At 46.3% G+C, this 27380-nt stretch overlaps 1 long non-coding RNA gene across 1 annotated transcript; it reads left to right on the top strand.

Moving 5' to 3' along the window:
- The first annotated feature begins 4115 nt into the window (after positions 1-4115).
- Positions 4116-17834, top strand: LOC136582257 (uncharacterized). The gene is made up of 2 exons (XR_010787162.1): positions 4116-4860; positions 17578-17834. It is a non-coding gene; the product is annotated as an uncharacterized lncRNA (long non-coding RNA).
- The last annotated feature ends 9546 nt before the right edge of the window (positions 17835-27380 follow it).

Raw genomic sequence — 27380 nt, 5'->3', positions numbered from 1 at the left:
CTTTAGTGTCTACAGTAATAATAATTCCATCTTTAGTAGCCCCGGCAGTAATAGAACCCTCAGTAGGATAGTGCCTCCTCTCAGTGGCCCCAATAGTAATAGTGAGCCCTCTCAGTGGCCCCAGTAGTAATAGTGAGCCCTCTCAGTGGCCCCAATAGTAATAGTGACCCATCTCAGTGGCCCCAATAGTATTAGTGACCCTAGTAGAAGTATAATTTGTGCCTACTTTAGTGTCTACAGTAATAATAGTTCCTTCTTTAGTAGTCCCGGCAGTAATAGAACCCTCAGTAGTGATAGTGCCTCCTCTCAGTGGCCCCAGTAGTAATAGTGAGCCCTCTCAGTGGCCCCAATAGTAACAGTGACCCCTCTCAGTGGCCCCAATAGTAATAGTGACCCTAGTAGAAGTATAATTTGTGCCTACTTTAGTGTCTACAGTAATAATAGTTCCTTCTTTAGTAGTCCCGGCAGTAATAGAACCCTCAGTAGTGATAGTGCCTCCTCTCAGTGACCTCAATAGTAATAGTACCCCAAGTATTAATAGTGCCCCTTTGGTGGCCCCAGTAACAATAGGGCCCCCTTTACTGGCCAGTGGCCTCAATACTAAGAATGTTCCCTCTAAGTGCCTTCCCCATCCGTGAACCTCCGGCTGAGCAGCAACCATATCATGAAGCACTATAACTCACTCTGAAGTTCTGGTTTGATGGGCTGCAGTACTCAGAGTAAATCCTCACTCCTCCTCCCACTGTCTGCGGTCCTGCACATGCTACATGCAGTGCAGACAGCAGGGGATGAGTGAGGATCTTCTCTGAGCGCTGCAGTGGCGTCCGACCAGAACCTCACAGTGGGTTACAGCACTTGATGATATGGTTGCTGCTCACGTCAGGCAATTAGTTTTTACCTGCCATTAATATGACTGGTAAAAATTAAATACCAGCAGTGGCCTCTAGAGTGAATGACCACCGATGGCAGCCCTGGCTGTTAACCATTTAAATGCCACTATCAAGCCTGACAGGGGCATTTACATCTACCAATTTGGCATTTAAATGTCCAGATGAGATCTTGGGGTTCCATTTGGGTGTAATGGCAGCCGGGTACATTTGCGCACATATCTGCACTTTTCATATGCATGCAGAATAATAGGACCTGCTCTATTTTTGGCCGTGTTTGCGCACCAAGTGCCCCATAGAACTCAATATGCACGCAAATATGCAATATGCTGCGCAATTCCACGGGAAAGAGTACATCTGGCCCTCATTAGGCTAAAGAGCCTGTTAACCGACGGAAAGGGCGTATCGTGTGCTATGTCAACTGGGCCTACATGCGCAAAAAGTGCAGTACTATGTGCAGACGCGCTCAAATCTACCTCATCCAATCCCGTTCATGCACGAATACATTGCACCCTTTCACGGTGTGTGTGCAGCAATTTCACAGAGAAATACTCTTGTTAAGGGCTCTTTCACTTGAGCGCTGCAATTTTTGGACGCCTGTATCGCGGCCGGAAATTGCATGGACTAGAGGAAACCGTGACAAAATCGTGGTTGCACCTCCCCCTTTTCCTTGCCCATTCAGACAGCCGGCTTGCGGCATATATACGCCGTAGCCCAGAATATCATCGGCCGGGGAAAGAGTTCAGCCTATGGGAGCTGCCAGCAAGGGGAGCTGCTGCTAAGCTCCCTCCCACTTGCCTTTTCTTTCGGCTCTCATAGGCCCCCATAGGAGTCTATAGGAACAGCTGGGGTATTCCTGCAAAAGATAGGACAAGTCCTGTCTTTTCCGGTTGCACATAAAAGCGGCTGGTCGGAATGCACACCAAAAGCGGACGTGCCAGAAAAATCGCCCATCTGAACGGATGCATTGGAATCCAATTCTTCAGATAGCCGCAATTTTCAGGCGGCGTTTCATTGCGGCAAAATAGCCGCAATAAAACACTCGTATGAAAGAGGCCTGAGGGCAATCTACACGACCGTACGGGAATACCCTGTGTCAAAAATGTAGCATTTTACCGGCGTTTCCCTGCATATTGTCACATTTTTGCTCGCCTATGCTTGCGCATGTACAGCATATTTTACGCATGCCGTCCTGCGCTAACCTTCTGGCTCCTTCTTTTTTTAAATTTTCTTCACATGTCTTCTAGCAACATGCGCAAACACCTCCGCACATGCAATGTAATTGCGTATCCGCTGCATTTCGAACGCACTCGTAGAGATCATTAGGGCCGTACGCCCGTAGTACACGGTAAAGTAGAAGGGGCTGAGTTCTTTTATATGTGCGTAATATATGAAATAAATACGCACAAGTGTGAATGGACCAATCAAAAGCAGTGTGCTTTCATTGACACCATTTACTGCGTATTATGCGCACGTACATTAAGCACATAATACGCAATGCAAATACGCTGATGTGAGCCCGGCCGTAGGAGGAATCATTTCTGGAGATGCTAGTCGGGAAGGCTTGTAGAGTCCCATCTGTCACGGGTCCGGTTACACAAAGGGACTGACACAATACGGGTTTTCTTCGCCATACAGCTTTATGACTAAGGGCTCCTTCAGGGTCTTTCTGACGGCAGAAAAAATCCGGCGTGCAAAATGTGGAGAACGGAGCCCATTGATTTGAATGGGTTCACTCATGTCTTGTTTTTTTTTTCCTTTGCGGTTCTTGCGCAAAGAAATTGGACTTGCTCTATTTTGTGCGCACCAAGGAGGTCTGTGGGAGGCGCGCAAATGCACACGCATTTTTTACACTGTCGCCTGTTCACATCATTTTTGAACCCAGCGTTAGCAACTGACCCCGCGAAATCGCACAGTATGTCGTGGATTTTTTCGCCCAGCGGGAATGTCAGGGGACCCATTGGAATGAGTTCTACTGTCTGCAAAAATGCACGCAAAATCGCCCGTGTGAAGGGCAGAGTGATGAACTAGCGGTGTCTGTGCAGATACGCCCAGCATTGGAGCAGGCCCGCGCAAATACACTCCTTCTCTGCACAAAAACGTTGCATAGGAACGAAAAAGCTCTGATATGAGTGCTAGAGCATGCGATCGTGTACCCTGCCTAGCACCCACAGGGAATCATGGGTGTCCGCAAATTAATTAAAGCACGCAGGTTTGTTTTTCGGACATTTTGGTTTGGAAACAAAAATTCCAGCATGCTCCCTTTTTTTGCGATTCCTTTGACACTGCGAATGGGCCGCGGATCCTGTGGGAAAGCAGGAGATTTAAAGGAAAAAATCTGTACTGCGCATGTCCAATGGCGAGCAGCGCGGACCATCCGCATACAGATGTCCTGGCAGAAGGGAGAACCGCGTGGACGACGACATCTGCCCGCACAGGTATGCAGGGTCCTCGGCCGCGGGCATGAGCGGATTCCTGCCAATGGAATCTGACCCGTCCGTGGACATGAGGCCTCGTACGTAGCACAAATACGCTGTGCTGAGGCATGAGCAAAAACACTGATAGTGGTTTCACATGGGCAAGAAAATCGCACGATTTTCGCGTGATGCGAGTGTCAGTAAAAAAAAAACAGAATATGAAACCAATGATTTTCAATGGTTTCGTTCCCATCTGCGATGTTTTCACTGATGCGATTTGCGTTTTTTTAATCTACCACGTTTCCCTATGGAGCCTCCTTTTTATCGCATCGGTGCATCCGCTTGCGATTTTAACACCAGAGAGTCCTACTGACTTTCACGAAAAAATCGCGGCAAAATCACACAATAAAAAAAAACGCAAGAAAATCACAAGTGGAAACTATGATTTTACAAGAAAAAGCAGCGCTGGCGCTCAAACGTCACAGGAAGAAAAGATGAGATTTTCTCACGGGAAAATCGCAATCGCCTTACGCCATCTAAAGAAGCCAGAAAATAGAGCATGCACTTTTTTTTTTGCACGACCGAAATGCGCAGGAAAAATACACATGTGACCAAAACCAATGAAATCAATGTATATTGCATTCTCGGCGTATTGCAGACGCACATTTTTTGTGTACAAATATGTGCGCAAATCCGCCCGTATTCCAGCTTATACTCTCAGATGGCGCCTGCTTATATTTTGTACTTCTGTTCCGCATTTTATGTTACACGCACGGCGTGCGTTGTGTACAAGTTGCTTCGGGGCCTGGAATAACCCGCGAGGAGGCTCTGGCGGTTTCCTTACATTCTTCGCAGGGTTCTGTCCTGAATACATTATAATCTGCAGATTCCATTACCAGAGGAAGCTGCTGAGCGAGCCTGCTAATAACCAGACCCCTCTGAGGAGAGGAGGGGGGACTGAGAACAACGAAATGCAAGCGAGGAAGGAGCAAACACACAGAAAGGAGGGCGGAAAAAACTGCAAGTAAGAAGCAAAAAAAAAAAAAAATAGATACATTGTTGCGTTACGAAAATGTATCAAAATACACAAAGATTGTAACAGAAGGCTTCCAGCAGGCGGAGAGCAGTGACAGGTGGAGTGACAGGCAGAGCTGTCATGGTCACCCAAAAGAGAATTGTAACAGAAGGGATCGAAGCGAGAAAACCCGGAATGAAGCGTCTTATTGATCAGTAACGTGCGCCAACGGCGGAGGGCTGATCAGGAACTCGCCGTTATTTAACCCCTCCCTTGTTTATAAATATGGAGATCAATGTACGTGCTCAGCACAACGTATCAGTATAATCCTCGAACACAAGCCTCCAATTGGACGCTGTTAACCCCTCCCTTTCCAGGGGATTGACTCTTGGACTTTACACCTGGCAGCAGAACATTACAGACCGCAGCAATGCCACTCTTTAGCCGGGCCCTTGGCCTTCTGCGCCACGCAAGATCTCCCCGAGTTATGAACAAGGCGTGGGCATCCCAACAACCCCCAAATAAGGAGCTCACTGCAATGGTAAGTACAAGGCAGAGGTAGGTTGGTGGGAGGCCATTTGGAATGTTTGAGCACCTCCTTGTATTTCTTCGTTAATGTAAACAATAGTCCCCGTAGAATTACGGTTTGCGCCAAAGAGCGTCTTGCTGAACATGATGAGATCTTCTGTGGTCGTATGTTGCTGTGATGACATCGCAGCACAGTGACATTCGCTTCCCTCTGGCCACCGTCCAGCCGCTTGGGCTTGGCCGACACGCTAGCATTGGTGAAGGTTATTTGAGCGACCTTTTACACGCGCGGAATATGTTTGCAGAACGCACCTAAAGACGCAGAACATTCTGTATGTTTGTATGTGGGCTATGGAGCAGATTAAGGGCTCCTTCACACCAGCGTATGCGCAGAAACGCTCGCCTCAGCGTATGTGCTGTGAATGGGGTAGATTTGCGCACATATTTGAGCTTTTTACCATAATTTTGGCACATGCAGGGCATGGTTTTTTGCTCATGGCACACCCACGTCTTGATTTCAAAGGCTATTTAGACTAATGAGGTTCGGATGCGCTTTTTTTCATGGAATTGCGCAGCGTATTGTGCATTTGCGCACATTTGGACGTCTCCTACAGACCTTTGGTGTGCAAAAATTCGAGCATGCTGCACTTTTTTCTGCTCGTGTAGAATGCACGCACAAAAAGTGATGGGGACGAACCTATCGAAATCTCCGAAATATCCGTGCAAATACATTCGTGTGAAGGGGCAATGCAAGCAAATGTGCGATCGCACACGCCCCAGCGCAACGTATGTGCACAGCGAATGAGGTTGATTGGGCACGTAACGGTGCATTGTACTTTTTGAGCACGCAGGGCCTGTTTACGTGTGCAAACGCCCCCCCCCCCATTCTGTGTGTCCTGTTTTTCACAGAATTGCGCAGCGTATTGTACATTTGCGCACTTCTAGACTTCTACGGGAACCTTGGCTACATGATATGCAGAAGGATAGAAAAACGCATTCCCCGTGTGACACCGGCCTAAGCCTCACATCTGTTTTCCGGTGAGGTATCTTATTACTGACCTCCATTTATACCCTGATAATTATCTGAGTAGGGGAACCTGGAGCATACAGCATACTGATGCAGCAGAGCTGAGTTTGTAATCGGCACAACTCCTCTTGAGTGCAAGGAAACCTGTGGTATTGTCTGCAGGAAATGATGCAGTTAGCTCTGCTACATCTGTACTTCCAGAATGTCGCAGTTACTATAGCTGTTCCCTACAATATATTCGCATAACACGCCACCACGGATAAATATTCAGTGCGAGGGGGAAGGGTGGACGGCACGCGGCTAACGACCTTGGGAAGCGTCCGGTCACCAAGCTGAGGCCTGCAGCTGCTGCAGGACACCGCCATGACAAATCCCTACAGAGGCGCCTCACACACTGCAGTCTTCGGCAGGAATATATATATATTTGTATACTTCGTACTGGAGTCCATTTTTGCGCAGATTCCACGCAGACTGTTTCCATTGAAGCCGCCCAATCAGCAGCCCTTCCACAATTGACATCGCCTAGCGATAATGCGGGAAAATCAGGAGTTTAAAAGAAAAAAACTGTACTGCGCATGTCCGAGGGCGAGCCGTGCGGAACCAAGCGCAGCGCAGGTTGAAGAAAAAAAAGCAGGTATGCGCAGACGCCACTGCTGCCACGGCCGGATTCTGCTGCAGGATTCCGCACGTGCGCCGAAAATGACAATTTATTTCCGTTCAGGTGCAGGAAAAAGCAGTTTTCAATAGCATGTCATTGGCAGTATTTGCTGAGGCATCCAGAGGCAGACGCCCGCTCCGGATTCTGCAATGCATGTATGCCCGTGTGCAGCCGGCCTAATGCTACCCATGAATACTGATACATAATGTGCAGCAGGGAGTTAGACAAGCAGTTCGGCCATCTTACTTTGTCCTGGCAGGAGGGTTGCTCTAAGGACTTATGAGATTAGAGAAAAATGGCTGTTGTAATACCACAATTAGACAAGAGTGGCGCTGTTTCTAGAAGAAAGCAGTCCTTTTTTTGCCTCATGACATATAATCCCGTTTGCAATTGGATTTAGGACTATTTTTGGCACCTGTTTGTTAATTAGGTCTGCACAAGATGACTTGTTCTTGGACATCAACATGGTGGGCATGGAGGCTCTAGTACCCTGTTGTACCACCTCCAGCTTTGATGAAAGAATCAATATGGGCGGGCATGAAGGCTTTTGTTCCCTATTGTACTGCCTCCAGGTTGGATAAAATAATTGATAGAGACGGGCATGGGGACTCTAGCATCCTGTTGTACTTTCTCTAGCTTGGAAACAATCTGTGCGATGGACGGGCATGGATGTTCTAGTATCCTGTTGTACAACCTAGCTTGGATACAATATGTGATACTGCGGGCATGGAGGCTCTAGTACTCTGTTGTACCCCTCCCCCCCACCTTGGATACAAGATGTGATATGGGTGAGCATGGAGGCTCTAGTACCCTGTTGTACCCCCCACCTTGGATACAAGAAATTATACTGGCGGGCATGGAGGCTCTAGTACTCTGTTGTACCCCTCCCCCCCACCTTGGATACAAGATGTGATATAGGTGAGCATGGAGGCTCTAGTACCCTGTTGTACCCCCCACCTTGGATACAAGAAATTATACTGGCGGGCATGGAGGCTCTAGTACCCTGTTGTACTGCCACTAGGATACAAGCTTGGATACAAGATGTAATATGGGGGGCATGGAGGCTCTAGTACCCTGTTGTACCTCCTCTAGCTTGGATACAAGATATGATATGGGCAGGCATGGAGGCTCTAGTACCCTGTTTTACCGCCTCTAGCTTGGATACAAGATGTGATACGGGCGGGCATGGAGGCTCTAGTACCCCGTTGTACTGCCTCTAGTCAGGATACAAGATGTGATATGGGTGGGCATGGAGGCTCTAGTACCCTGTGGGACCGCCTCTAGCTTGCATACAAGATGTGATATGGGCGGGCATGGAGCCTCTAGTACCCTGTTGTACCGCCTCTAACTTGGATACAAGATGTGGTACGGGTAGTTATGGAGGCTCTAGTACCCTGTAGTACCACTTCTAGCTTGGATACAAGTTGTGGTATGGGTGGGCATGGAGGCTCTAGTACCCTGTTGGACCGCCTCTAGCTTGTGTACAAGATGTGGTATGGGTGAGGCTCTAGTATCCTATTGGGCAACCTCTAGTTTGGATACAGGATGTGATACGGGCGGGCATGGAGGCTCTAGTACCCTGTTGTACTAGCTCTAGCTTGGATACAGGATGTGATACGGGCGGGCATGGAGGCTCTAGTACGCTGTTGGGCAACCTCTAGTTTGAATACAGGATGTGATACGGGCGGGCATGGAGGCTCTAGTATCCTGTTGGGCAACCTCTAGCTTGGATACAGGATGTGATACGGGCGGGCATGGAGGCTCTAGTACGCACAAATCTCACACAGATATGAAACCCATTCTTTTGAATGGAGTCATTTGCTGTGTTTCCCTGCATGGCTCCGGGTTGTGATGCTATGCAGGTGTACAAGATCACAGCATGTCCTTTCTTTTTGCCATATCGCCCATTGTTTTCATCGGGGTGGGTGGCAGCAGTGCCGCCCCATTGAATACAATATTAGAAGTCCATAACCCCCTGCCGCCGGAGGGATTCCTTCATCCCCGCAGTGATACGGGGCTGATTCCACGCCTCGCATCCAGCGGTTTCACTTGGATCGCCCTCGCCGGTGTGAAGGAGCCCTCAGTGATGTGTTTTTGTCGCCAAACAAATTGCGCTTGCAGTTAAAAATCGCACTCTTCACCGTAAACACGGCTTCAGGGGTTAAACTGCATCTGCCTCAAAAAGAAAACAATCGTCAGGAAACCTCCTGAAATGTTGTATAGAAGCCGCTGTGTTGTCAGCGCTTAGTGTGACGCGTCTCCAGCAGCTCCTCTCCCTCGCCGTCTCCATGACGACGCACCCTGCTGACTATTCTGCCGCTTTTCGTGTTTACACAAAGACATTATACAGACAGCAATCCAATCCGACCAGAACGATCCCCGGTTAACCCCTTGGTGGCGCTCTAGTTCGCATCTTACCAGCAATTATTTTTTTTTACTTTAACATCATCACGTTCCGAAGAAAAACACCGGAATGTATTTTTCAGCCTTATTTTCGGGGGTGAGTTGTACTTTTTAGCGGCACCACTTTGTGGTTCCACATAACGTACTGTGCAGCTTTTATGCTTTTGGGGAAAATCCGGAAGTACAGATCGATTTTAATGGCTTCGTTCACATCTCCAAATGGTGAGCGTGTATTTGGGCACCAGAGATCGCCATACAAGTCAATGGGGATTCGCAAAGGCGCGCTAAATACGCAAGGGGATGCGTGATAGACTGCGCAATTCTGCTAAAAAAAACTCGTCTGAAACTTAAGACTAATTAACCCTTTCAATCACTGTGTCTTTGTTTGCCGCGCACAAATGTACATGCCTTGTGGGCGCAAAAAGCGCAGTGAAGTATGCTGATGTGTGCGCAAAATAGCATCGCTCATTCCCGTGAAATGCGTGTACGCCTGAGTGACGCCGGCCTTATATGTAATATTTATTTTCCGCTTCAATACAATTTAGGCCTCATGTCCACAGGCAGATCGGATTCCACATGCTGGAGCCCGCGGCCGAGGACACTGCGGGTCTTCTATTTTCTTCCCTGCGGATGTGTGCAGAAGCGCTGGCCGCACGTGCGCAGTGAAGGGTTTTTTTAAACTCCTGTTTTCCCGTGGAATCTGCGGCCCATCTGCAATTAATTGTGGACGGGCTGCGGATACGGCAGCTTCCATTGACTTCAATGGGAACCGCACTGGAATGGAGCATGCTGCGATTTTTTTTGATTCTGGACCAAAGGGTCCGCAAATTTAATCCGCATGCTTTATGTCATTTGCAGATGCCCATGATTCCCTATGGGCGGCTTGATTTGCAGATCTTCTGCGTGGTTTCCACATATCAAACCCATCCGTAGACATTGGAGGCCTGTGGCGATACCAAATATATAGTGTTTTTACTTTTTACTACTTTGGCACAGTATAGTATTTGTGCCGCCACAATCCATCACTGTGACAAGTTAGCGGGTATTGCGCTCTTGGGAACCCCATGTGGTCGCACCTCTGTAACCCACAACCAGCCAGAATTGGTGGTAAAGCCCAATGTCCATTTATTTGGGTGAGGCGAGATTCACACGGGCACAAAACTCACGCAAATATTACCTCCATACACTGATGTTCTCCCCCATAGCGATGCTCCAAGGTAAAAAATCTCTTCATGTCCTATTTTTTCTGCGTCCCTTGGAACACATCGCCCATTGCTTTCAATGGAACACTCAAACACATCGCAGGCCGTGCGCTGTGCATGTGAGTGCGATGTGAGGTTTCCCATTGAAATCAACACTTGCCGATCCTCCTCTGAGCGTGAAACAAGCGCCAGAGGATCGGAGTTTCACAGAAGTGATGCAAAGCATGTTTGCATGAGCCACAAAAGCATATAGCTGTCCCTGCTGATTACACAGAAGGAAGGCTTTACAGCCCTCTGCAGGCCATTCTGTGTACTGCCTTGCCATGCATCTCTTGATTTATTCAATTTTTTAAAGATGGCTAAATAAAAAATGGCAATTCTGTTTTGTTTTTTTTCATTTGATCTTACACCATTCACTAGGCAGGATAATGCAGCATAATGTATATAATATTTTTATAGCATGAGTCAGCATAATAATATTTTTTTTTTAGTTTTTCCCAAAATAAAGGGACTTTTTTTTAGGTTAAACTTTTATTCCCTTTCCAGATACTTTTGGTCCCTTAACCCTTTCCAATCCAATTTGTATCCTGGTTTTCCTAGGGGGCTTACTCTTTTTCTGCTGTTATACAACAGCGCTATCTGCTGGCTAAAGACAGTACTGCATGAGGTGACACGTTGGATAGGCTCCGACAGCAGAGCGGCTGGCAATATACAGTAAGAGAACCCTGACGAACGTCTTCCAACATCGGAGCTGTACAGCCTTAAATCATAATGTCTTCAGACAGCAGGCAGTGGATTGGAAAGGGTTAACCCTTCAGTCAAAAGTACGTACGTCCTCCGGGTGCAGGGTTTGTATGCCGCCCGATCGGGATCCGATCCCACTCCAAAAGGGGTCTGCTGTCTTTCACAGCTGACACCGCCTTCCAACAGTCGTGATCAGAAGCTTCACTGATCTGTAGCATTGAAATGCCCCGATTGGTGTTCGCAGCCCTCTTATGATGACATCGCAAGGTGCCATTTGGTTGTCATGGCAGCCCAAAGTCTTCTGAAGGCGCCCCCAGGGCTGCCCTAAATAAATACCTATCAAGGCATGCCTGTCGTACATCCTGATGGACTGCCTGTCAGAATACACTAGAATGCTATGGTATTGCATTATACTGTATGATCGATCAAACGATCGCAAGTTCAAGTCCCCTTAGTCCGTTTTCACACGCCGAGAAAATCGTGCGAATTTTGAGCTTTGACGAGAATGCGGTCATATGAATGAGTGATGTGATGCAGAAAAAGATGTGGCATATCCCATCTTTGGGCGTTCCCTTGGAACGCATCGCATCACCCATTGTTCTCAATAGGGCCTGCTCAGCATGCGAGGTGCACGTGAGTGCGATACGATGCGAGGTTTACCCATTGAAAACAATGGGAAACACTCCGTGATCCTCTGCCGCGGATTTTAGATTTATGTATAATTTACCCCAGAAATTGTCATAAATTATGCAAGAATTGAAAGTTAGGCCAGCCTTGACTTACATTTCTGAGAAGGCGTATGGAGGAGGTGGTGGTATGCAACTAATACACAAAGAGGTTGGTGCCTCTTCATTCAGGTCAGTTTCATACGGCTGTGAAAATCGCATGAAATTGAACCCCATTCTATTGAATGGCCTCATATACATGAGTGATTTGCGACTGGCGATTTTCAGTTGACGCAAAACCGCAGGGAGCTCTCATAGATTCCTCAGCCAATCACAGGCAGCGCTTCCTAGAGGCGGGGATTTTCCAATCCCTGACCAGAAGAGATGCCTGAAGACAACTGCCAGGGACCGAGGAGAAGACGTGGCAGAGCTGACAGCGCTTCTTAGGAGATGTATGTGTTTTTTTGATGCACCTACGGCTTATTTTAGGGCTTTCACAGTAGGATTTCCTACTATTAAAGTTGCACCGCACGAAAATGTCGTTTTCGTGCGATGCAACATGAAGGAAGGATCCATAGGGAAACATCAACTCTAAAATATCACAAACCACGGCTGTATAGAGCTGCCACAATTTTGTAGTCTCGCAATATCGCAGGCTACAAAACATCACAAATTTGGAAGAACCCATAGGAAAGCATGGACCCTACATACATGCGGTTTGTTGCATTGCGACAAAATCGCACGAGAAAATCGCCCTTGTCGAAGCGGCCAAAATCGCAGCAAAATTGTTGATGAATGGGTTCTATGTAGGTCAGCTATTCAGTGAGCTACATGGCACTCGCCCCCGTGTGAATCCAGTCTTAGGGCTCATGTCCACGACCGTGTGTTCACCACGTGTTATGTGTTCGTTGCATAGACGTGGTGAATGGAGTCAATGAAAGTCAACGGACTTTTATTGATCCACGTACATGTGCGTGTAAACACTTTTTTGCACACATTGCTGTACTTTTTGTGCTGGCGGGGTGATTTCACATTGGGCGCAGCTCAGTTCCAAATGTGTCCTTTTACCCATAAAATTGCAGTGCGTGATGTGCAATTGCTTGGGTGCTCATTTGCGCGGTCTATGGGGCCTGTGGTGCGCAAATCTACGCGCCCAAAAACACAGCATGAGACTGAACCCATTGAAATCAATGGGTTCTATTCTCTGCGTATGGGTGAGGCATTCCAATGCCCAAAGATAGAACATGCTGCCATTATCGCTCATGTGAATGAACTTATTAAAAAAATGGATTTCACATTTGCGCACAAAACTCGCGCGAGAACATTGTCCGTGTCAATAAGCCTTTAGGCTGCGAAGCAAATACATTAAACTTAAAAAGCAGCAACATTGAAAATAACTTCTATGACTTCAGTGGGTGTATGTTTCCTCTTCGGAGGGAGTCGGATAAGGTCATTAATCACGTATGACAGGAAGCGGAGGCATGAAGTAGGTCCGTTCCAGAGATCAGGAAGGTAAGTGGCACTGAGTGTATCCTCTACAGGAGCCTAAAGACACCGCAGTTCCTTCTGATAACAGTATACTAGGAAAATGAAGAAATGCTGTAAATCTCACCGGATTCTGGGGGTCCCTCGTAAGTGGTGTAGTACTACTGGAGAAAATCCTATATATTCCACCCCTCTAACCCTTTCCAATCGAATTTTGGATTCAGGGTTTCCCAAAAGGCTTTCTCTTTTTGCTGTTATACAATGATGCCATCTGGTGGCTAAAGCCAGTGTGTGCGCCAGAGAGGCTCCAACAGCGGAGTGGTTGGGAATAGATGGTAAGAATACCCTGTCTAATGATTTCTGACATTGGAGCTGTACAAGCTTCAATCAGAATGTAAGAAGACGTCAGACACTGGATTGGAAAGGGTTAATATGTATCTGCTTGGAGGTTCCCTGGCTAATGTATTACAAAAATATTTCATATATAAATTATATTCATATTCTATTATCTACAAATCCCCTATAGAGTGGTTACATTTTTAGAGACCCCCCATCTTGTAGCACATTGCCCCTCAGAACTCTAGCACTTCATCATGGCAGGAATCCATGGGTATAAGAGGACCCAGGCAGTGCCAAGAAAACATACCTGCTTTATTACTCCACCTCCACCAGCCTGAATTGTTGTCACCTGACAGGAAGGGTTCATCAATTCATGCTGCTTGTGCCAAATTCTGACCTTCCATCGGCATGGTGCAACAGAAATGTGGAATAATCTGACCAGGTGATGGTTTTCCACTGCTCAGTGATACAATTTTTGCCTTTTTTTTTTTTTGCCCACTGGCGTCTTACCTTTCTGTTTCTCTTAGGCCCAAGGACACTCAAACTCGTCATCTGTAATTGTAGCTGGTATTAGTGTATCTTGACGCCACCAGGAAGTCCTGGTGGAGACAAGACTGACAGGGGAGTGATGCCCCCTCTACCTGATTGGCTGCAGACAACGCTCCTCTCCAGGTCCTGGCTGCCCACTATTCTTGTGATGTTGCTGCCCGCGTCGCTGATAGAAGTGTCCCCGCTGCTATTGTAATTATCGGTGGGCCTTTCCCGCTGCTGTTCCCGTGTGGGTTGCTGGCTGGGCAGTGTATTGCAGCAGTATGGGCACCCTGCAGTACTGGCTCCCGGCCCTCAAGGAAGATGCCCGCCGCTGTTCATGTGACTGTGCATGGCCTCCCGGGGGCTGCACTGTCCTCCTGCATTCTGATGTTTGGCCAGCCGTGTGCCGCTGACAGCGCTAAGTGTTATGGGTGGGTGGGGTTTGGTCCGGCAGCGTGGAAGGTGCTTCAGCCTGCTGTCTTCTTCCAGCCGACACACCTCCGTGGTGAAAGGCAGTGGGGGGGCCTGTTCTGCCCCGGCTGCGGGGAAGGCGCTTTCAGCTGTGGGGTGTGCTGTAGCTAACCCCGCTGTCTGCATGCCAAGCAATGGAGGCACGATGTCCTCCGAATCTATTTACGCTGGTGTTGTTGGGAAAATTTCGTGACACGGCTGCCTGGAGGGGCGACGTCCTGGGAAAGTGTTCACTCCGGGGGGTTGAAGCCTCCAGGGCCGATAATGTAACACTGGTGCCAAACAAGCTCCTAGCAGCGTCCTTTGCCTGCATACAGGCTGATAGGACCTTCCATACTGCGCCAATCGAGAGCTAGGGGTGTGAGAGGGGCGTTCCGCCTGTCAAACCCCTAGCTTCCAGTGGCGTCAAGATGCACTAACACCATTGTAGCCCATCCATGCTAAGGAACGATGAGTTGTACGTTCAGACACGTTAGTTGGAGCACCAGCATTGTTTGGCTGCAATATCCTGACTGTGCGTTAGCTGTTCATCACAATTCTTGACATCCTCCCTTTTGTCGACAAGTTGTTTATATCCACGGGATCCCCTTTTCCTGGATGTTCTTCCTCAATCATACCCTTCCTAGTATACTCTCAACATCATTGTACAAGAAAACCCTTAAAGGCTGGTGGTCAGATCATTTGATTTTCCCATTAATGAAGATTAACGTAGATTCACGCAAATTGATCTACGCAAAACTTGATTTTATGTGGCAGTCCAGGGTCACGTGTCTAATTTCCATAAAGGGAAGCTCCAATCCTGAAAGGGCTGGTGTCTCTACTAAAATGGCCATTCAGTTTATACTAGAAATTCAGCTCACCCATTTACTGTCTGCATGCCTGTACAAGACCCCCATTATATCTGTATATATACCTTATCAGGCTGTAGACCACCAAACAAAACAGACTTAACCCCTTCAACTAAACCACCAGGAATATTGTGCTAACCTACAACCTACTAAATAGTGGGCTTTAACTCATAACCAACCTTTGGGGACAATGGATATTACCAATGACCCCTTTGACTACCAGAGATATTAGGTATTAACCCTTTAACCACTCTAGACCATTAGGAAAATTACCAGGAAGATTGCCACCAACAACTAGACCATACTATTTTAAAATGTGTTACACGGTCCAACACGAGAATATTAGATTAGGGCATCTTGTCATCTTGATCACCGTCCTTTCGTTGCTACTCAAGTAATAGTAGTTATACCGCCGATTACATTGTTTTCCGACTTTGCTATGGAGACCTATGAATTGTCATCATTATCAGTTAGAATGCCCATGGCTGAGGAGCTGGTGTTATAAAGTAACCATATGGAAAGATGGAACAATACCTCTGCAGCACCACCTATTGGAAGGCAGCATTCCTACAAGTCAATGTCATCCTGTTCAACCCCTTAAGGAAGCAGTCCTTTTTTTTTTTTTTTTTCCATTTCTATTGTTTTTTTCCCCCTTTTAAAAAATCGTAACTTTTATTTATCCATCGATGTAGCTGTGTGAGGGCTGTTTTTTTGCGGGGCGAGTTGTATTTTTCAATGGTACTATATAATGTGCCATAGAATGTTTTTCAAAGTTTTTAAGTATATTTATAAGTTTAGTGAAAAAAAACTAAATTCCACGATCTTTGGGTGAGTCTTGTTTCTATGGTGTACACACTACAACAAAAATGACATAACTATATTATATGGGTCAGTACAGTTACTATGATACCAAATTTTATATAGGTTTTTTTTTTTTTCCTGTACTTTTATTTTTTTTTCAAAGTTATTTAATGTGTTTTTAATAATTTGCTGCAAACATCTTCTGAGAGTGATACGTAATTTATTTTTTCGTTGTGCGGGGACTCATTCTTTACAGGGCGTCCTGTAGTTTCTGTTGGTACCATTTTTGAATACCTCCAATTTTTATTTTTTTTATGTTTTTTTTATTATTGCATTTACCTTGAAGATGGGGTGACCAAAACAGGTACCATTCTGGCGTTCTTTATTTTTTTTTTCTGACAACGTTTACCATGTGAGGTAAATAATGCGTTACTTTGATAGATTGAACGTTTTCGGTTGCAGCGATACCAAATATGTATTTTTGTTTTATGATTTAGATTATTTTATTGTAAATATGGCAAAAAGTTTTTTCTTTCTTTTATTACTTTTTTGTAACAATTAATAAAACCTTATCATTCATATATTAACTTTTTTTTTTTGATTGCTTTGATTGCTCCTGCATTACATCATACTGCGATCGGGCAGGCAGTCTGTCAAGCCACCCCACTGGGATGGCTTGATAGGCATTCTGCCATGAGAGCCCTGGGGCCTGGCAAAAGGGTTTTTTGATTTATTTATTTTTTTTAACAATGAATAAAACTTTTTTAAACCTGTTCCTTTTTTTTTTTTTTTAGTCCCCAAAGGGGACATGAACTTACAATGCGTTGTTTGCTCCTGCAGTATGATGGCTTGATAGGCACACTACAATGGCAGCCCCGGGGGCCTTTCAGAAGGCCCTCGGCTGCCACGACAAACACACTTCAACCCACAATCTCATTGCTGGGGGCGTACGGTACACCCAAACATCTGTTGGGGCATTTAAATGCCTCTGTCAGAATTGACGGCGGCATTTAAAGGGTTAACAATTCTGATGATCGCCACGGCTTATCGGAGCTGTTGCGTGTGGGTGCTGGCTGTATGGAGTGGGATCAACCCATGATCCCTCTTCATACATACCCTGAAGCTGCAGGACATAACTGTATGTCCTGTAGTGTCAAGGGGTTAAAGACGTCTTGCAACACTGACTGGGAATTGTAAGCCAAAGCCAGAATCCATACACAGACAGCTGTTTTGGGGTGATTGCTCCTCATCAATGTGCAGTAGGTTTCTGGCTTGGCTAGCGAGCGGCCAATAGACGTGGGTCAGGGAGGGTATCGTTTCTTCCTGAGGAGAGCACCTACAAGGTGTGGGAGAAGACTTGTCTAAAAAGTCATTGACTTGCAGGAATTCTGCCTTCCAATAGGTGGTGCTGTAGAGGTATTGTTTCATCTTGTCATTTGCATATTTGACCAGAGAAGCATGGATGTCTCCTCACACATCTTCTAGGTGCTCTCCTTAAGAAGAAACTATACGCTCCCTCACGCAAACTAACCATATGGATACTTGTGTCTCTACAGGAACAAGGAATCGGCCTTGCGGTGTTGTTCGGTGTTTTCCTGATTCCCTCCGGCTGGATCCTGGCACATTTGCAAGAATATAAGAGCAGACCAGAATAAAAGAAGTTTCCTGTCCTATGTGGATCAGTCAATGGCACTGGATGGTGGTGGAAGGTTGACAGCTTGGGACCGAATAAACTGCATTGTTCAAATCTGCTCCTGGGGCGTCCGGCCCCCCTCATGTATTTTATGTTCTTAATAAAATTACTTTGAATGAGCTTTGGTACTGAAGTGTGAGTCAGAAGGTCTCCTTGTATTGAGAAGCACTGTGGTTGAATTAAAAGGCATTGTTCCACATCTTAAGATTGATGACTTATCCTCAGACCCGGGAGAACACTGATCAGCTGTTCCAAGGTGAGCACCTTCTTTGCTTGACCCAAGCAGACACTTCTGTACACTGCGCAGTGGTCCAAAGTGGTACTGCAGGCTGGGGCGCATTGAAGTGAATGGAACTGAGCTTGCAGTACCACATCAGACCACTGTGTGTTGTACAGAGTTGTCTGTTTTTGGCAACATAGTTGCCCTAAACATTAGGGCTCCTTCACACGAGTGTATGCGCAAATGTGTGTGCAAAAAACGTCAAATGTGTGTGAAGCCATTTATATCAATGGGTTCTGCACAAATATGCGCACAAATACACCTGTGTAGGAGCTCTTAGAATACAGGCCCGGAGAACAGACCCCGCTGATCAACTATTGATAACCTGTATCAGTCTTAGAAATGGGACAACCCCTTGAATTCTACAGTGGATATCAGTGACCTACCGTAGTACAGAACCGGAATATCGGGTTTACAAACAATGGCTTTCATTTTTGTTTGGCTTTTTTTTTGTGTGGATAAACCCAATATTAGGCCGGCGGCACACAAATAGGTTGGATTCCGCATGCGGGAGCCCCCAGCGGAATCTAGCACTGTGCCCAGCCAGCGCCCGTGCGTACCTGTTGAAATCTGTATTGCAGATGGACCCTGCGGGTCGCCATCAGACATGCGCAGTACAGATTTTTTTTTTAATCTTTCTAGCGATGGCGCAGGTACCCGTGACCTATCCACAATGTCAATTGTGGATGGATGGACTGCGGGTCGGACGGCTTCCATTGACTTGGGAAAAAAAAACGATCTTGCATTGCGTGTAATGAATGGTAGTTGCTGCGGATCCGCGGTGCAGATGCCAACCGCAATTTCACAATGCAAATCCGTTCGTTAGCCACGGGTCTTAAGGAGACATATAAAGAAAAGCCATTATCTTCATTTAGACAGCTGTAATATGGTTGCAAGACTAAGCTCGATGGCGGGTCTTATGAACGAAATCCAAGGCCAGATTGGGACTCGCAGCCGCATTACGGCTGATGGACTGAGGCCAAGCCCTCAGTTCAAGTGTTGATGATAAAGGCAGTTTAGCAATGGTCCTCAGCTGTGGAAGGGGTGAGCAGCTTTTCTTGCAAGTGTGCTCGGAAATACTATTCATGACACTGGATTTCTTGGAAATGTTGAAGAGTGATACCAAAGTCCCCACTTAGTATCGTCTGAATTACAAGAAACATAACTTACGGACTTCCCCTGGTTGCAAATATAATAGCTGCAAATGCAGCGTCCTGTAGGGTGTTCCCAGACACATGGCATACGCTGAGGAGCTGGGAGGGCAAGATGCTGGCTTGTCACGGGGGCACTTACCACACTCCCTCCCAGAGGGACCCACGTAGCCACAGCCAGGGCAGCGCCGGGCCTCTTCCGGACACTCCCGGCATGGGGATGCCCAATAAATGTTACAACAGGTGAAGGGGTTGTCACGGGTGACACCACCGTTCCGGTACCCCCTGGCATGAACATTGGCGGGAAAATAAACGAGCCACAGGCAAGAGTATAGTACCCCAGGCCTGGAATAACTTTACTTGAATAAAGCACTCTAATGATACAAGGCAAGATTAGACAGTATTCCAAGTGCAGGTAGAATTATGGATTTTTACGAACAGACTTTAAAATGAGTACCTCCACACAGCGATTCCAGACTTCAGGGCGCCTGCGTGTGTGACAATTGTAGACGCGTACCTCTACCCAGCGGTCCCAGACTTCAGGACGCTTGGGTGTGAACAATTGAAAAGAAACGAGTACCTCTGCACTGGATCTTGTGTAAGAAAGACTTAGGACTGGCTCGTGCTCTCTCTCTCTGAGGGCTAACTTACTGATCATGCTGATCCTTGCGTTTGGGAAATCTCTTCTCCTCCTCCATCTTCAACACAAGAGGGCTGAAGGTGCCCACATGTGTCTCTGTAATTTGAAGAATAGACACTTTCCTGCTTTCAAACACTCACATGCTCACGGGATCTGTTAGATAGGCGGGATCTGTTAGATAGGCGGGATCTGTTAGATAGGCTCACCACTGAGACCTGTCAGCTCTCCCCCCTCGTCCCCCGCGGTGGAATATCGCTAGCGATATTCCGCCTCGGCTGTAGACAGGGGGCCTTATACCTTCTCTCAAAAGTTCTTCTATCTTTCATGTCACTTTGTCCAGGGTTGCCAACCGTCCGTGAATTCACAGACAGCCTGTTAAAAATGGGTGGGTTTTTGCCGCTATCCATTCCGGCAGGAAAAAAAATATCGTCCGTGGCTGCTTACTTCAATAAGAAAATCGACAACATCCGGCAGGAAATAACCTCTGATATATTCGACTCTGATCTCTCCTTTACCCCCTACATTTAATCTGAACATGTCAGCTGCATCTCAAGAACATTGCAAGAATCCACTCTATTACTGCAACTCGCAGCTGATTGTCCTTCCCCACACCAGACTTTCCCCTCTACAATCCATCCTGAATGCGGCAGCCAGGCTCATCTTCCTGTCCAGCCGCTATTCGGATGCCTCTGCCCTGTGCCGGTCACTGCACTGGCTGCCCGTCAAATACATAATGCAATTCAAACTCACTACCCTCCTCCATAAAGCTCTCCACAGCACCGCACTGCCCCACACTGCCTCCCTCATGTCTATCCACCACCCAGCCAGCACCCTCTGCTCTGCTAAAGAATTAGATTCCAAGGGCCCCTTTAACTCAAACCTCTCATTCCCACCTCTAAGACTTCTCCAGAGCAGCCGTAGTCCTATGGAAGGCGCTGCGCAAAACTATCCAGGCAATCCCTGACTCACAAAACGTCAGGCGTGCCCTAAAAACGCATCTCTTCAGGGAGGCATACCATATCCCCTAAACCAAACCCTCTGTACTCCGCCTGATAACATGCTCCCTGACCTACTGACTGCAATCCCTGCTAGCCGCAATCAACCGCCCCCTGCAGTCATACCGATTCAGCCACCACACGGCTTAAGGCTTCTTTCACATGAGCACATATTGGCCGGTCGTTTTCACAGCCAGCCGATATATGCTACGTTGTTAGTGAAAAATCTGGTGAACGGGCACACAAATCAAATGTTTGTGCACCCGTTCATATGGCCTGGTGAGGCTGTCCAAATGCGCCGAGCTCACCAGGCCATCACCCATTTCCTCTCCTTCACCATAGCAGGCTCACCTCTTGTTCCTCCCTGCTAGTTCTGTGCAATGGGAGGGGGCAGGGTAGAGCTAAGAGCTAAGTTCTGGGAATTAGCTCTGCCTCCATCCCGCCTCTCCTCATTGAAAATAGTGCAGGGGGGTGGAGAGGAGACAGACAGGGGCAGGAGCTCAGTGCACTGCTCCCAGCGCTTCCAGCCTCCTCCCCCTGCAGAGAGGAACACCGTATATCAGCTGGGCGTGAAAACCCGGCCGATATACAGTCGTCTGAATGCGCCCTTAGACAGAAAGTTCCTCAGTGTGTTATGAGGCCGGCCTCACACAGTGATCTAGTATGTATGGTCGAAAATAGACATATGTCCTTCCAGTTCAGCCTTTAGGCATGCAATAATCAGACAATAGAACCTATTGATTTCAATGGGTTAATTTACATTTACATATTATGCGTTTGCATCTCGGTCACACAAAAACACGTTCTATTTTTCTGTGTATTTGCACACCAAAGGTCCCCATAGAAGTCAATGCAGACGCAAGGAGAAGTACGAAACGCTGCATAATTGCACAGGAAAAAGAAAACACCTGGAACTCATTAAGACTAATTAGCCATTTTAATCAGTATGTTTTTGTTTGCAGCACGCAAATGCACGTGCCTTGCGGGTGCTAAAAGTACAGTAAAAGACGTTGACGTGCGCACAAAAAAGCATTGTTCGTTCCACAAAACCGCTATGCTCATGAGTGCGCAAATATGCATACGCCCATGTGAAGCCGGCCTAACAGAGAAGTTTCCTCAGTGTGTTATAAGTGTTGCACTGTTGCTACGTGTCATGTAGATAATCTTAGAGGGCAGGTACCTGTTATTAGGAGATGGGACTATCCCCTTTAAATAAATCCATTGGAATTATTTAAAAAAACAAACAAAAAAAAGACGACTAATTTTACTTTCTGTTTTAAGAAACCAATCAGTGCTAGTAATAACAGGCTGTCAGAGCGTCACATTAAGTTTACAGACTGTAGAAGTATTGTATGTAGTTCAACACATTGGAGAGTGCGCCATCTGCTGGTGGAGCAGAGCTTCACCTTCCAACATGTAGGAAAACAAAATAACAAAAATTGAAGGAGACCTGCACACAGTTTTGCCAGTGGTAAATTGACTCCACATAACTGGCACTATTGGGTAATGGACATTTTTTTTAAAAATGACATTCCTGCTCAGCAAAAGAAAAAAACAACTTTTGGGACACTGGGATAATAAACATAACACATACACTGTCCTACCAAAAGTAATTGGACACCTGAGCAAGAATCAGAAGTAGTATGTATTTTGAAATGTAAACACTTAGTGGGCTCCTTCGGCCCTAATGATATTGTATGCTTTCTTCTAACGTCTGATACACTTCAGCTGGTATTTCCCTCCATTCATCCTGCAAACATCTGGAAAGTTCTCTCAAAGAAGATGCATTGATCCATCCACAATGATGCAAGGAGTGTTGTTATTGGACAGTTGAGCAATCGAAGAACATTCTATGGAGTGATAAATCACACGACTCCATCTTCAAATCAGGTGGAGGAGGCCTGCAGAACACCTTCTGCCTGACTGTTGTTTCAACAGTTACGTATGGCGGAGGTTCTGTTATGATCTGGGGATGTTTTACGTGGCATGGTCTCGGTCCGTTGGTTGTAGTGGTAAGAACCATGAACACGGAGGTGTACCTTGATATTCTAGATAATAATGTGCTGCTGGCAATGTGGAAATACTTTGGGAATGGTTGGCCATACTTCCAACAAGATGACGCGCCTTGTTACAAATCCAATGGGGATATGATTAGACTGGCTGCACAGAGTCCCAACCTGAACATCTTTGGGACGAACTAGAACATTGGGTCAGGAATAGAGATGAGCGAACGTACTCGGTAAGGGCGATTTTGCAATCGAGCACCGTGATTTTCGAGTACTTCACTACTCTGGTGAAAAGTACTCGGGTGCGCTGTGGGTGAGCGGGGGGTTGCAGCGTGGAGTGGGAGAGAGAGGGCTCCCCCCTGTTCCCCGCTGCTACCCCCCACTCCCCTCTGCAACCCCCCGCCCCACAGCGCCCCCGAGTACTTTTCACCCGAGTAGTGAAGTACTCGAAAATCGCGGTGCTCGATTGCGAAATCGCCCTTACCGAGTACGTTCGCTCATCTCTAGTCTTCCTTGAAAGAACTTGCCATATGTTTGCAGGATGAATGAAGGGAAATACCAGCTGAAATGTATCACACGTTAGTAGAAAGTATGCCATGGAGAGTAACTGATGTCTTTAGAGCCAAAGGAGCCCCAATAAGTATTAACATTAGGAAATAAATATTTTCTTGTGATTCTACTCAGGTATCTAATTACTTTTGGTAGGATAGTGCATTTTGTGTGTCATATGGTGTTATGTGACCCATGGCGTAGCTGTTGTGTGCACTGACAATACAGAGGCAACTCTAGTCCCCTTCCATATACAATGAAAGTAATAGTGCACCAAGTACGTAAGCAAATTAAAACCTAATACTGTAATTGCACATGGAGTGACTTACATCATGATACACAGTCGATTACAATGTCTTCTCTGGTTGGGAGATGGGGCAGGGCACAGCATCACCACAAGGCTAAGAAGTCTCAAGCTACAAGTCTGCCCATGCAGACTGGTAGAGCAGCTTGGCTTCTTTGAAGTGAAAGGGTCTGAGCTGCAATACCACATACCGCCTGTCAACGGGTATTGCACTGTTCGTATAGGAAAGCAGCCAAAATAGCCGACAGGACGTAGCAGTCAGAGAACTACTTGAAAGAACTGAAGACTGGGTAGAAGCTGCACTTCACTTCGAGAGCAGTAACATTCATGCTCTATATATGGTTAGAACTAATCTTTTGAATCATCCTTGCTTTCGGTAAACCTTAACCAGCACTCCACTTATAACACAACTTCTGCTCATAGGACAGCCTACGTATGCATCCTCAATATTGGAATATACGGTACTTGCATACATTTTTTTCTGTTTTACCACTGAAAATCAAGTTTGAAGTTTTGCCACTAGGGGGTCTCCCTTTTAGCAGCTGTGCAATCCACTGGTGGTTGTTTGGCATTTTGCTTCTCTAGTAACAGGGATATGGGGACACTGCTAGTTACTACAAGTACCTGATAGGCAGTCATTTAGCTGCTGTCTGGCAGCTGATTTGAGCAGGGTTATACAAGGCAGCATGGCAAGTCTGGTATTGGCAGAATGACTGGATTAGGACCCCATCACACCACCACCAGAAGTAAGTGGATTGCAAACAGCAATGATGCAGAAAAATAGGAACATTAATATGGAACTTGAATTGGTAGAACTCAAACTAAGGGCAAGCAGCGGCCAATGAGGACCTGAGCCAGGATTGAAAACTCAGGTATGCTTTAATTATCATGAAGATATATGGAAGCAGCAGCACAGCAGTAACACTTTAGGGGCTGGGGGGAGGGTTCAGCTCCGATGTGTATAAAGTATACATTACACCATGATCATTTAGTAATAGCATTAGAGGCTGGCAAGTTCCTTGAGCCATCTCAGGTCAGTCCCATTGTAAAGGCTATTCGTACTCTATGGCCAAAGCTAAGAAATTGGCTGGGGTACCGGGATATACGGATTACCTCCCTACATGTGACAGCATGAGTTTAGGAAACAAAAAGGTTTTGAGTTCTGGCCAGAGTTGTGAACAAACTAACTCCATTGAAGAGGGACAGTTCATGTCCCTTGAGATGCTATAAGACCATGAGTAACCGAATAGTAGTTCCTCCCAGTACCTACAGTTAAGGCATGCATACAGGATGGGATCACACCTCTGAGATCTGCTGCTCGCCACACAATCTTTATTAAACTGGGGTATCATTTCCTACATTATAGGCGTCTACGGGAGCAAGTTTACGTAAACTTACGTCACATGGATTGTGTGGGATCAGAAGCTGAGCCCGCACCATCCTGCAGCAGCACCGGAGATCCATGACAGCATCAATCTCTGCTGTTAACCCTCTACACGCAGCAATTTATGTAGATTGCGGCGTGTAAAGTGTTCACAGAGGGACTGCGCTCGCTGTGACGTCATCGGACCTCCGCAACTTAATCACGGAGGGCCCATAGGTTGCCATGATACAGCTGTCCTGTTTGCCATCCCCTAATGATCACTACTGTAAGTGATAAGGCATCGTAGTACAGAAGTCCTGCAATGCATCATAGCAATTGTAGCTGTTATGGTTCAAGTCCCCTACAAGAAAAAAAACAAAAACACAACAAAATGCTCACCTTCCCCTATTTCTATATAAAGAGAAAATTAATCCCTCTTGAAAAATGCAGTAACAGTGATAAAAAAAGCTGTATATAACCCCAAAATGGTACCACTAAAAACTACAGCTCGTCACGTGTTGTAGCACTGACAGTGGTCGGACAATCAGCTGCGGTCTTCAGTGATAGCCCCCAGCTGATCAACTAGTGATGACCTATCCTGCGGACAGCTCATCAATAGCATTTTCCTGAAAACCCCGTTAATTCCTAAAAGTTTATAGAACACCAGCTCCTGCATGCATCACAGATCTGATGCAACATGTACAAGATGCAGAGAGTCAGCAGACGTCTTGCAGGTCATGTGGAGCGGTCGTGAAGCTCAACAGTTTTAGGTTGAAGTCGTATCCCGAGTTGACTCAGTCTCCAGCTGTCATTTACCCACTTGTGTATTCTTGGCCATATCTCTGGCTGCTTTGGGTAGTCACAAGGGAACGATCCGGAGGCTCTTACACTCTGCAAACTAATCGCCTTACTTTGGAAGTCCCCTGACCCTCTGGGTGTGAGTATATATTGTTAATATTAACCTCTTACTAAGATTGGAGAAGTAGGCTTATACTAAATGGGGTAACCCACTTACATTTTCTAACCTGTGGTCCCCAAGCCAGACTCAACCCAGATTTGGTGGGGTGCTGGATCTGCATTGCCCGATTCCTTTTGTACCTGGCAGAGTAGGTCGTTCTGATTCTACCCTTCTTTGGTGTGTCTATATGGGACCTAGGATTAGCATTCATCCGGAAGTAGTCCCCGTAAATATCTATGGAGAGGTCTTGAACCCCTCAAGGGCACAGCCTATTTTGGTGATAGGGATATGACTTTTTTGAGGATTTTCGTTTCCACTTTTCAAAGACCATAACTTTTTTTTTTGTCTGACAAGCTGTAGTTTTTAATGGAACCATTTTGGGGTATATATGGCTTTTTTTAAAAATCACATTTATTGCGTTTTCTTAGGAGGCAAAATTAACAAAATAAGCACTTTGCCTCCATTTTTTAAGGTTTTTTTTTTCCCTTAGTCTTTGCCGTGCATGATAGTATGTTCAATTCATTGTGCAGGTCGTTACAGACAAGATGATAAACAAAACCCCACATTTATTAGCATTTCTTTATTTATACAAATGGAAAAGTGAAAAAGGTTTTTTTCTTTTTAAATATACATTTTTATGGCTCTGTAGGGGACTTGAACCATAAAAGCTCTGATCACTATCATAATGCATTGCAGTACTTCTGTACTACAATGCATTATTGCTTACAATAATCATAAGCCATGGCAGGCTGCTACACCAGTGTATGGCATCAGTTTACCAAGGAAACCCATCGGCCTTACACGATTACATTGCGGAGTGCCGATGACGTCACAGACGGAGCGCGCTCCCTGTATGAATTCTTTATATGCCGCAATGTACATAGGCGCAGCATGTACGGGGTTAAGAGTGGGGATCAATTCTTTCATCGATCCCAGCTGTTGCAGTAGAAGACCGGCTATCCATCACAGCCGGCTCCTGCTGTGGTATGGCATGGGCTCACTTCTGAGCCCGTGCCATACGCAGGACCAAAGTTTATGTCCTGTTGCGTTAAGTTCCATCCTGCCAGGATGTAAACTTGTGTCTTGTGACGTTCAGGTGTTAGCAAGAGCGTAAAAGCGCAATTGATTTCCACTCGTGTAAGTGAAACTGCATTTTTACATAGCATGCTATATGGACGGTATTTGCTGCAGAACCCAGAGGCGGACGCCTGCTCTGGATTCCGCAATGCAAATCCGCCCGTGTGCAGACCGCCTAAATGTAATAGCTGAAAATGTTAAGCGCTGTGGAATATGTTGGCGCTATATAAAGAAAGATTATTATGTAAACCAATGACTGTTTGTTGGAATCACGCTGCGCTTGCAGTTCTTGGTGCGATCAGGTTATGTCAGTGGTAAACTCAAGACATGAAAAGAGCAGATA

This window comes from Eleutherodactylus coqui, chromosome 11 (genome assembly GCF_035609145.1).
Source record: "Eleutherodactylus coqui strain aEleCoq1 chromosome 11, aEleCoq1.hap1, whole genome shotgun sequence".
NCBI classification, from domain to species: Eukaryota; Metazoa; Chordata; class Amphibia; order Anura; family Eleutherodactylidae; genus Eleutherodactylus; species Eleutherodactylus coqui.
The sequence above is the reverse complement of the archived record's forward strand: the minus strand, read 5'-3'. Positions and strand labels throughout refer to the sequence as shown.